This window comes from Chiloscyllium plagiosum, unplaced genomic scaffold (genome assembly GCF_037043375.1).
Source record: "Chiloscyllium plagiosum isolate Xiang-an unplaced genomic scaffold, Cpla_swu_hap1 HiC_scaffold_8, whole genome shotgun sequence".
Lineage (NCBI taxonomy): Eukaryota > Metazoa > Chordata > Chondrichthyes > Orectolobiformes > Hemiscylliidae > Chiloscyllium > Chiloscyllium plagiosum.
In genome coordinates this window covers 4,043,192-4,054,270 of record NW_028270146.1, presented here as the reverse complement: position 1 = coordinate 4,054,270, position 11,079 = coordinate 4,043,192, and positions in this window count along the sequence as shown.

Genomic DNA, 11,079 nt, shown 5'->3' with positions numbered 1-11,079 from the left:
CCCTTCCTATTCATATACCCATCCAGATGCCTTTTACATGTTGGCATTGTATCAGCCTCCACCACTTCCTCTGGAGCTCAATCCATACACACACCCAACCTCCACGTGAAAACGTTGCCCCTCAGGTCCTTTTTAAATCTTTCCTCTCTCACCTTAAATATATGCCATCCAAGGAAAATACCTTGGCTATTCATGAAGTTTATGTCCCTCATGATTTTATAAACCTCTATAAGGTCATCTGACACTTCAGGGAAATTGCCCCAGACTATTAGGATGCATCTTCTGCACATCACAATTCTGTAATTGAGTAATGTTCTATTTGTTTCCAGAGTGCTGACCTTAGAACGCACTCTATTAGAAGGGGTTTCAAGACCCCACTAAAAACCTAAGCACAAAACCATATTTTGTTCATTCAAGGGATATGAGACTCACGTTTTACCCACTAACGTAATACATTTTGTATGTTACTAGTCCCCTTTTAATTCAAAGATTCACTCTGGATATGATAGAGTCCATAGCCTCTGCAGTATCCCCTGTCTCCAGATAGCACGTTGAGTGATTCAGATTGGCTGAAATCTGGTATGTGTGACGCTGGGGACCTCTAGAGGAGATTACTACAAACCAACTTCATTAGGCCTGAAAAGCTAATTGGATCAGGTGAACTCCATATTACAGATTCAGCAGGTTCCGCCCTCACCTCATTTCCTTCAGACACTTCTATGTCACATTTACTTGCTTTTTGTGAACATCACTTCCCTCTTCAACAGGTCTCATACTATTCACAGATGCAATGGGAAAATTGCACAGTCTGCCGATATATTCCCAGGGTCAGCATTTATTGCCAGTCCTTAGTTGCCTTTGAGAATCACAAAATTGTCAGGGTGCAGGAGGAGGGATATTCAGCCCATGTCTGTACCAATTCTATTAACAAGTCCATCTCTATTACTTCCTCCCAACCTCCTGCCTTTCCCCCACCATTTTAATCCAAATAATAGTCAGAGACTTTTTCTCAGGGCGGAGATGGCTATCATGAGGGGCATAATTTTAAGGTGATTGAAGGAAGGTTCGGGGAGATGTCAGAGGTAGGTTCTTCACACACAGAGTGGTAGGTGCGTGAATTGTGCTGCCAGCAGTAGTAGTAGAGTCAGATACATTAGGGAATTTTAAGCGACTCTTAGATAGGCACGTGGAAGGTAGGACAATGAAGGGTATGTAGGTTAGTTTGATCTTAGAGTTGGATCTAAGGTCAGCACAACATTAAGGGCCAAAGGGCCTGTATTGTATTGGTCTATGTTCTATGTTAATCATCCAATGCCCCTCTTGAATGCCCCAATTGAAACTGTCTCCACCACATTTCCAGGCGGTACACCTCAGACCCTAACTACTCACTATATGAAATTGTGTTTCTCACATCACCCTTGCTTGGTTTGCACATCACTTTCAATCTATGCCCCTCTCTATCTTCTTTGTTTTATGAGTGTGACCAGCTTCTCCCCATCTTCTCTAACCAGCTCCACTCACGATTTTGAAAACCTCTATCAAATATCCTCTCAACCGTCTCTTCTCCAAATGGAACAGTTCCAACTTCTTCAGTCTATTCTCATCACTGAAGTTTCTCATTTCTGGAATCATTCTTGTTAATCACGTCAGCACTCTCTCCAATGCATTCACATCTTCCCTATACTGTGGTGCCCACACTGTACACAATACTCCAGGTCTAAACAGTGTCTTGTAAAAGTTCAACATCACCTCTTTGCTTAAAAATCTCTGTACCAGTATTAATAAAGCTGAGGTTACTGTATGACAAAGTGAAGGACAGATAAAGAGAGGGAGTGACAGTGACAGTGAAAGTAAGAAACCGGTGTCTCTCTCACCTGTTCGTTTCTCTCTCTTTTTTTCACTGTCTCACCGATTGTCTCTCTTTCTTTCACTCTGTTCATTTCTCTCTCTCTCTCTTTCTCAAACATTGGTTTTCGGTCTCTCACCTGTTCTCTCTCTCTTTCTCTCTCACTCTTTCTCCGTCTTTCCCGCTCTCTCTTTCTCCCATCTCTCTCATTCTCTCCACCTGTTTCCTTTTCTCTCACTGTCTCTCTCGCTCTTTCTCCATATCTTTCTCTTTCTCACTCTTTCTCCGTTTCTCTCTCTCACTCTTTTGTCCTGTTTGCCTCTCTCACCTGTTTCTCACTCTCTTTCTCACCCTCTCATTGTTTCTCACTCTCTCTCACCTGTGTCTCTCACTCACCTATTTCTCTCTTTCTTTCTCACTCACCTATTTTTCTCTTTCTCTCACTCTCATCTGTTTCTCTCTTTCTCACTCACCTGCTTCTCTCAATTTCTCACTCGCTTCTCTCAATTTCTCACTCTCACCTGATTCTCTCAATTTCTCACTCTCACCTGATTCTCTCACTCTTTCTCATTGTCTCTCCCATTTCTCTTTCTGTTTCTCTCTTGCTCACTCACTCTCACGTGTTTCTCTTTTTCTCCATTTCTCACTCTCTTCCCCCTATCATTCTCTCTCTCACTCTGTCACATTCCCTCTCAATCACATTCCCACACTCTCTACCACATTCTCTCCCTTTCTATCACATTCTCTCTCTCTCTGACATTCCCTCTGATACTCCTTGTCTCTCTATCACAGTCCCTCTCGCCCTCTCTATCACATTCTCTCTCCATCACATTCTCTCCCTCTATCACATTCCCCCTATCACATTCTCCCTCTCTCTGTCACACTTCCCGCTCTCTGTCACATTCCCTCTCAATCATATTCTCAGTATCACATTATCTCTCTCCTTCTCTATAACATTCCCCTCTCCCTATCACATTCTCTCTCTCACTCTTATCTGTTTCTCTCACAATTTCTCACTCTCACCTGTTTCTCTCACTCATTCTCACTCTTTCTCACCTCTATCTCTCTCTCTCTTTCACCCTATTTTGGTCTCTCTCTTTCTATCAAACCCCCCAACTCTGCCTTTAACACATTCTCTCTCTCTCTCTCTCTCATTCCCACTCTCTCACGTTCTCTCCTGCTCTCTAACACATTCTCTCGGTCAGTCTCTCTCCCTCTATCACATTCCCGCTATATAACACATTCTCTCTCTCTCTCCATCACATTCACTTTCTCCCTATATATCACATTCCCCCTCTCTATATCACATTCTCTCTCTTATATATATCACATTCTCTCTCCCTCTCATATTTTCTCTATCACATTCCCTCGATCACATTCCTTCTCTCTCACTCTATTACATACTCTCTCTCTATTACACTCCTTCTCTCTATCACACTCCCTCTCTCTATCACATTCCCTCTCTCTAACGTTCCCTCCCCCTCTCTCTCACCCATTCTCTTTCTCTCTCACACACACGTTTTTTCTCTTTATTATATTCTCTCTCTCCCACATTCTCTTTCTCACATTCTTTATTACATTTTCTCTCTCTCTCACACACATTCTCTCTCTCTATTACATTCTTAGATTTTTTTTACTTAGAATACTATAGTGTGGAAACAGGTCCTTCGGCCCAACAAGTCCACACCGACCTGCCGAAGCGCACCCACCCAGACCCAATCCCCTACATTTACCCCTTCACCTAATACAATGGGCAATATGGCATGGCCAATACACCTGACCTGCACATCTTTGGACTGTGGGAGGAAACCGGAGCACCCGGAGGAAACCCACGCAGACACGGGGAGAACGTGCAAACACCACACAGTCGCCTGAGGCTGGAAATGAACCCGGGTCCCTGGCGCTGTGAGACAGCACTGCTAACCACTGAGCCACCGTGTCACCCACATTCTCTCTCTCTCACCTTCCCTCTCTCTCTATCACATTCCCCCACCTCATATTCTCTCACACACGCTTTCTCTCTCTATTACACTCTCTCTCTCCCTCTGTCTCTCACACACACATTCTCTCTCTCTATTATATTCTCTCTCCTCTCTCAATCTCTATTACATTCTCTCTATTACATTCTCTCTCTCTCACATTCTCTCTATTACATTCTCTCTCTCACACATTCTTTCTATCACACATTCTCTGTATCACATTCTCTCGATTACATTCTCTCTCTCTCGCACATTCTCTCTATTACATTCTCTCTCACATATTCTCTTTCTCTCACATTCTCTCTCTCACATTCTATTACATTCTCTCTCACATATTCTCTCTCTCTATTACATTCTCTCTCTCACACATATTCTCTCTCTCTCACATTCTCTCTATTACATTCTCTCTCTCTTACATTCTCTCTAATTCTCTATTACATTCTCTCTCTATCACATTCTCTCTCTATCACATTCTCTCTCTCACATTCTCTCTCACTCACATTCTCTCTCACTCACATTCTCTATCACTCACATTCTCTATCACTCACATTCTCTCTCTCACATTCTCTCTCTCTCACATTCTCACTCTCACATTCTCTCTCTCTATCACATTCTCACTCTCTTTCTATCACATTCTCTCTCTCTCACACATTCTCTCGCTCTCACACTCTCTCTCTCACACACATTCTCTCTCTCACATTCTCTCTCACACACATTCTCTCTCACTTACATTCTCTCTCTCACACATTCTCTCCATTACATTCTGTCTCTCTCTCACATTCTCTCTCTAATACATTCTCTCTCTCACACACACACATTCTCGCTCTCTCACATTCTCTCTCTCTCACATTTTCTCTCTCTATCACATTCTCTATCACATTCTCTCTCTCTCACACATTCTCTCTCTATCACATTGACTCTCTCTCTCTCATTCTCTCTATTACATTCTCTCTCTCACATTCTCTCTCTCTCTCACATTCTCTCTCTCACATTCTCTCTCTCACACATTCTCTCGCTCTCACACATTCTCTCGCTCTCACACTCTCTCTCTCACACACATTCTCTCTCTCTCACACACATTCTCTCTCACACACATTCTCTCTATTACATTCTCTCTCTCACATTCTCTCTCTAATACATTCTCTCTCTCTCACACACATTCTCTCTCTCTATCACATTCTCTCTCTCACATTCTCTCTCTAATACATTCTCTCTCTCACACACACACATTCTCTCTCTCTCACATTCTCTCTCTCACACACACACACACATTCTCCCTCTCACATTCTCTCTCACACATTCTCTCTCTCTCACACATTCTCTCTCACACACATTCTCTCTCTCTCACACATTCTCTCTTTCACACATTCTCTCTCTCACACATTCTCTCTCACACATTCTCTCTGTCTCACTCACATTCACTCTCTCTCTCACATTCTCTCACTCTCACATTCTCTCTCTCTCTCATTCTCTCTCTCACACATTCTCTCTCTCACACATATTCTCTCTCTCTCTCATTCACTCTCTCTCACACATTCTCTCACTCTCTCACATTCTCACTCTCTCACACACATTCTCTCTCTCTCACATTCTCTATCACATTCTCTCTCACACACATTCTCTCTCTATCACATTCTCTCTCTCACACATTGTCACACTCTCACATTCTCGCTCTCACATTCACTCTCTCTCATTCTCTCTCTCTCATTCTCTCTATTACATTCTCTCTCACATTTTCTCTCTCTCACATTCTCTCTCTCACATTCTCTCTCACATTCTCTCTCTCTCACACACACATTCTCTCTCTCACACACACACATTCTCTCTCTCACACACACATTCTCTCTCTCTCTCACACATTCTCTCTCACACATTCTCTCTCTCTCACACATTCTCTCTCTCTCTCTCACACATTCTCTCTCTCTCTCTCACACACATTCTCTCTCTCTCTCTCTCTCACACATTCTCTCTCACACACATTCTCTCTCTCACACACACACATTCTCTCTCTCACACACACATTCTCTCTCTCTCTCACATTCTCTCTCACACATTCTCTCTCTCTCTCTCACACATTCTCTCTCTCTCTCTCACACACATTCTCTCTCACACACATTCTCTCTCTCTCACATTTTCTCTCTCTCTCACACACACATTCTCTCTCTCTCATTCTCTCTCTCACACATTCTCTCTTTTACACATTCTCTCTCTCTCACATTCTCTCTCTCTCTCAGACATTCTCTCTCTCTCACACACATTCTCTCTCTCTCACATTCTCTCTGTCTCTCACATTCTCTGTCTCTCTCACATTCTCTCTCTCTCACATTTTCTCTCTCTCTCTCACACACATTCTCTCTCTCATTCTCTCTCTCACACATTCTCTCTCTCACACATTCTCTCTCTCACACATTCTCTCTCTCTCTCACACACATTCTCTCTCTGTCTCTAACATTCTCTCTCTCTCTCATTCTCTCACTCTCACATTCTCTCTCTCACATTCTCTCTCTCTCACACTCTCACATTTTCTCTCTCTCACATTCTCTCTCTCTCACACTCTCACATTTTCTCTCTCTCACATTCTCTCTGTCTCTCACATTCTCTGTCTCTCACATTCTCTCTCTCTCTCATATTCTCTCTCTCACATTCTCTCTCTCTCTCACATTTTCTCTATCTCACACACATTCTCTCTCTCTCATTCTCTCTCACACATTCTCTCTCTCACACTCATTCTCTCTCTCATTCTCTCTCTCTCACACATTCTCTCACTATCTCACACATTCTCTCTGTCTCTCTCACATTCTCTCTCTCTGTCTCACATTCTCTCTGTCACACATTCTCTCTCTCACACATTCTCTCTCTCTCACATTCTCTCTCTCTCTCACACATTTTCTCTCTCACACTCTCTCTCTCACACATTCTCTCTCTCTCACATTCTCTCAGTCTCTCACACATTCTCTCTCTAGCTCACATTCTCTCTCTCTCACAACTTCTCTCTCTCTCTCACAATTTCTCTCTCTCACATTCTCTCTCTCTCTCACATTCTCTCTTTCTCTCACATTCTCTCTCTCTCTCTCACAATTTCTCTCACTCTCTCACAATTTCTCTCTCTCTCACATTCTCTCTCACATTCTCTCGCATTCTCTCTCTCTTTCACATTCTCTCTCACATTCTCTCTCTCTCTCACATTCTCTCTCTCTCTCTCTCACATTCTCTCTCACACTCTCTCTCTATCACATTCTCTCTCTCACACACACACATTCTCTCTCTCTCTCACACATTCTCTCTCTCTCTCTCACACATTCTCTCTCTGTCACATTCTCTCTCTACCACATTCTCTCTCTTTCACTCTCACATTCTCTCTCTCTCTCTCACATTCTCTCTCTCTCTCTCACATTCTCTCTCTCACACATTCTCTCTCTCTCACATTCTCTATCTCTTACACATTCTCTCTCTCTCTCTCGCACACTCTCTCTGTCTCACATTCTCTCTCTCTCTCGCATTCGCTCTCTCTCTCACATTCTCTCTCTCTCTCATTCTCTCTCTCTCTCACATTCTCTCTCTCTCCCTCACATTCTCTCTCTCTCTCTCACACATTCTATCTCTCTCTCACATTTTCTCTCCCTCTCTCACATTCTCTCTCTGTCACATTCTCTCTCTCTCATACACATTCTCTCTCTCTCTCACACACATTCTCTCTCACACATTCTCTCTCTCACACATTCTCTCTCTCACACACATTCTCTCTCTCTCTCACACATTCTCTCTCTCACACATTCTCTCTCTCACACATTCTCTCTCTCTCTCACACACATTCTCTCTCTGTCTCTAACATTCTCTCTCTCTCTCATTCTCTCACTCTCACATTCTCTCTCTCACATTCTCTCTCTCTCACACTCTCACATTTTCTCTCTCTCACATTCTCTCTCTCTCACACTCTCACATTTTCTCTCTCTCACATTCTCTCTGTCTCTCACATTCTCTGTCTCTCACATTCTCTCTCTCTCTCATATTCTCTCTCTCACATTCTCTCTCTCTCTCACATTTTCTCTATCTCACACACATTCTCTCTCTCTCATTCTCTCTCTCACACATTCTCTCTCTCACACTCATTCTCTCTCTCATTCTCTCTCTCTCACACATTCTCTCACTATCTCACACATTCTCTCTGTCTCTCTCACATTCTCTCTCTCTGTCTCACATTCTCTCTGTCACACATTCTCTCTCTCACACATTCTCTCTCTCTCACATTCTCTCTCTCTCTCACACATTTTCTCTCTCACACTCTCTCTCTCACACATTCTCTCTCTCTCACATTCTCTCTCTCACACATTCTCTCAGTCTCTCACACATTCTCTCTCTAGCTCACATTCTCTCTCTCTCACAACTTCTCTCTCTCTCTCACAATTTCTCTCTCTCACATTCTCTCTCTCTCTCACATTCTCTCTTTCTCTCACATTCTCTCTCTCTCTCTCACAATTTCTCTCACTCTCTCACAATTTCTCTCTCTCTCACATTCTCTCTCACATTCTCTCGCATTCTCTCTCTCTTTCACATTCTCTCTCACATTCTCTCTCTCTCTCACATTCTCTCTCTCTCTCACATTCTCTCTCTCTCTCTCTCACATTCTCTCTCACACTCTCTCTCTATCACATTCTCTCTCTCACACACACACATTCTCTCTCTCTCTCACACATTCTCTCTCTCTCTCTCACACATTCTCTCTCTGTCACATTCTCTCTCTACCACATTCTCTCTCTTTCACTCTCACATTCTCTCTCTCTCTCTCACATTCTCTCTCTCTCTCTCACATTCTCTCTCTCACACATTCTCTCTCTCTCACATTCTCTATCTCTTACACATTCTCTCTCTCTCTCTCGCACACTCTCTCTGTCTCACATTCTCTCTCTCTCTCGCATTCGCTCTCTCTCTCACATTCTCTCTCTCTCTCATTCTCTCTCTCTCTCACATTCTCTCTCTCTCCCTCACATTCTCTCTCTCTCTCTCACACATTCTATCTCTCTCTCACATTTTCTCTCCCTCTCTCACATTCTCTCTCTGTCACATTCTCTCTCTCTCATACACATTCTCTCTCTCTCTCACACACATTCTCTCTCACACATTCTCTCTCTCACACATTCTCTCTCTCACACACATTCTCTCTCTCTCTCACACATTCTCTCTCTCACACATTCTCTCTCTCACACATTCTCTCTCTCTCTCACACACATTCTCTCTCTGTCTCTAACATTCTCTCTCTCTCTCATTCTCTCACTCTCACATTCTCTCTCTCACATTCTCTCTCTCTCACACTCTCACATTTTCTCTCTCTCACATTCTCTCTCTCTCACACTCTCACATTTTCTCTCTCTCACATTCTCTCTGTCTCTCACATTCTCTGTCTCTCACATTCTCTCTCTCTCTCATATTCTCTCTCTCACATTCTCTCTCTCTCTCACATTTTCTCTATCTCACACACATTCTCTCTCTCTCATTCTCTCTCTCACACATTCTCTCTCTCACACTCATTCTCTCTCTCATTCTCTCTCTCTCACACATTCTCTCACTATCTCACACATTCTCTCTGTCTCTCTCACATTCTCTCTCTCTGTCTCACATTCTCTCTGTCACACATTCTCTCTCTCACACATTCTCTCTCTCTCACATTCTCTCTCTCTCTCACACATTTTCTCTCTCACACTCTCTCTCTCACACATTCTCTCTCTCTCACATTCTCTCTCTCACACATTCTCTCAGTCTCTCACACATTCTCTCTCTAGCTCACATTCTCTCTCTCTCACAACTTCTCTCTCTCTCTCACAATTTCTCTCTCTCACATTCTCTCTCTCTCTCACATTCTCTCTTTCTCTCACATTCTCTCTCTCTCTCTCACAATTTCTCTCACTCTCTCACAATTTCTCTCTCTCTCACATTCTCTCTCACATTCTCTCGCATTCTCTCTCTCTTTCACATTCTCTCTCACATTCTCTCTCTCTCTCACATTCTCTCTCTCTCTCACATTCTCTCTCTCTCTCTCTCACATTCTCTCTCACACTCTCTCTCTATCACATTCTCTCTCTCACTCACACACATTCTCTCTCTCTCTCACACATTCTCTCTCTCTCTCTCACACATTCTCTCTCTGTCACATTCTCTCTCTACCACATTCTCTCTCTCTCTCTCACATTCTCTCTCTCACACATTCTCTCTCTCTCACATTCTCTATCTCTTACACATTCTCTCTCTCTCTCTCTCGCACACTCTCTCTGTCTCACATTCTCTCTCTCTCTCGCATTCGCTCTCTCTCTCACATTCTCTCTCTCTCTCATTCTCTCTCTCTCTCACATTCTCTCTCTCTCCCTCACATTCTCTCTCTCTCTCTCACACATTCTCTCTCTCTCTCTCACACATTCTCTCTCTCTCTCTCACACATTCTATCTCTCTCTCACATTTTCTCTCCCTCTCTCACATTCTCTCTCTGTCACATTCTCTCTCTCTCATACACATTCTCTCTCTCTCTCACACACATTCTCTCTCACACATTCTCTCTCTCACACATTCTCTCTCTCACACACATTCTCTCTCTCTCTCACACATTCTCTCTCTCTCTCATTCTCTCTCTCTCACACATTCTCTCTCTCTCACACATTCTCTCTCTCTCACACACATTCTCTCTCTCAGACATTCTCTCTCTCTCTCAGACATTCTCTCTCTCTCTCACACACATTCTCTCTCTCTCTCATTCTCTCTGTGTCTAACATTCTCTCTCTAACACACATTCTCTCTCTCTCACGTTCTGTCTCTCTCTCTCTTACATTCTCTCTCCCTCTCAGACATTCTCTCTCTCTCACACACATTCTCTCTGTCTCTCTCACATTCTCTCTCTCAAACACATTCTCTCTCTCTCTCACACATTCTCACTCTCACACATTCTCTCTCTCTCTCAGATTCTCTCTCTCTCTCACACATTCTCTCTCTCTCTCATTCTCTCTCTCTCACACACATTCTCTCTCTCTCTCGCACACATTCTCTCTCTCTCTCATTCTCTCAGTGTCTAACATTCTCTCTCTCACACACATTCTCTCTGTCTCTCTCACATTCTCTCTGTCTCTCTCACATTCTCTCTCTCTGTCTCACATTCTCACTCTCTCTCACACACATTCTCTCAGTCTCTCACATATTCTCTCTCTCTCTCTCACACATATTCTCTCTCTCTCTCACAATCTCTCTCTATCACATTCTCTCTCTCACACAATT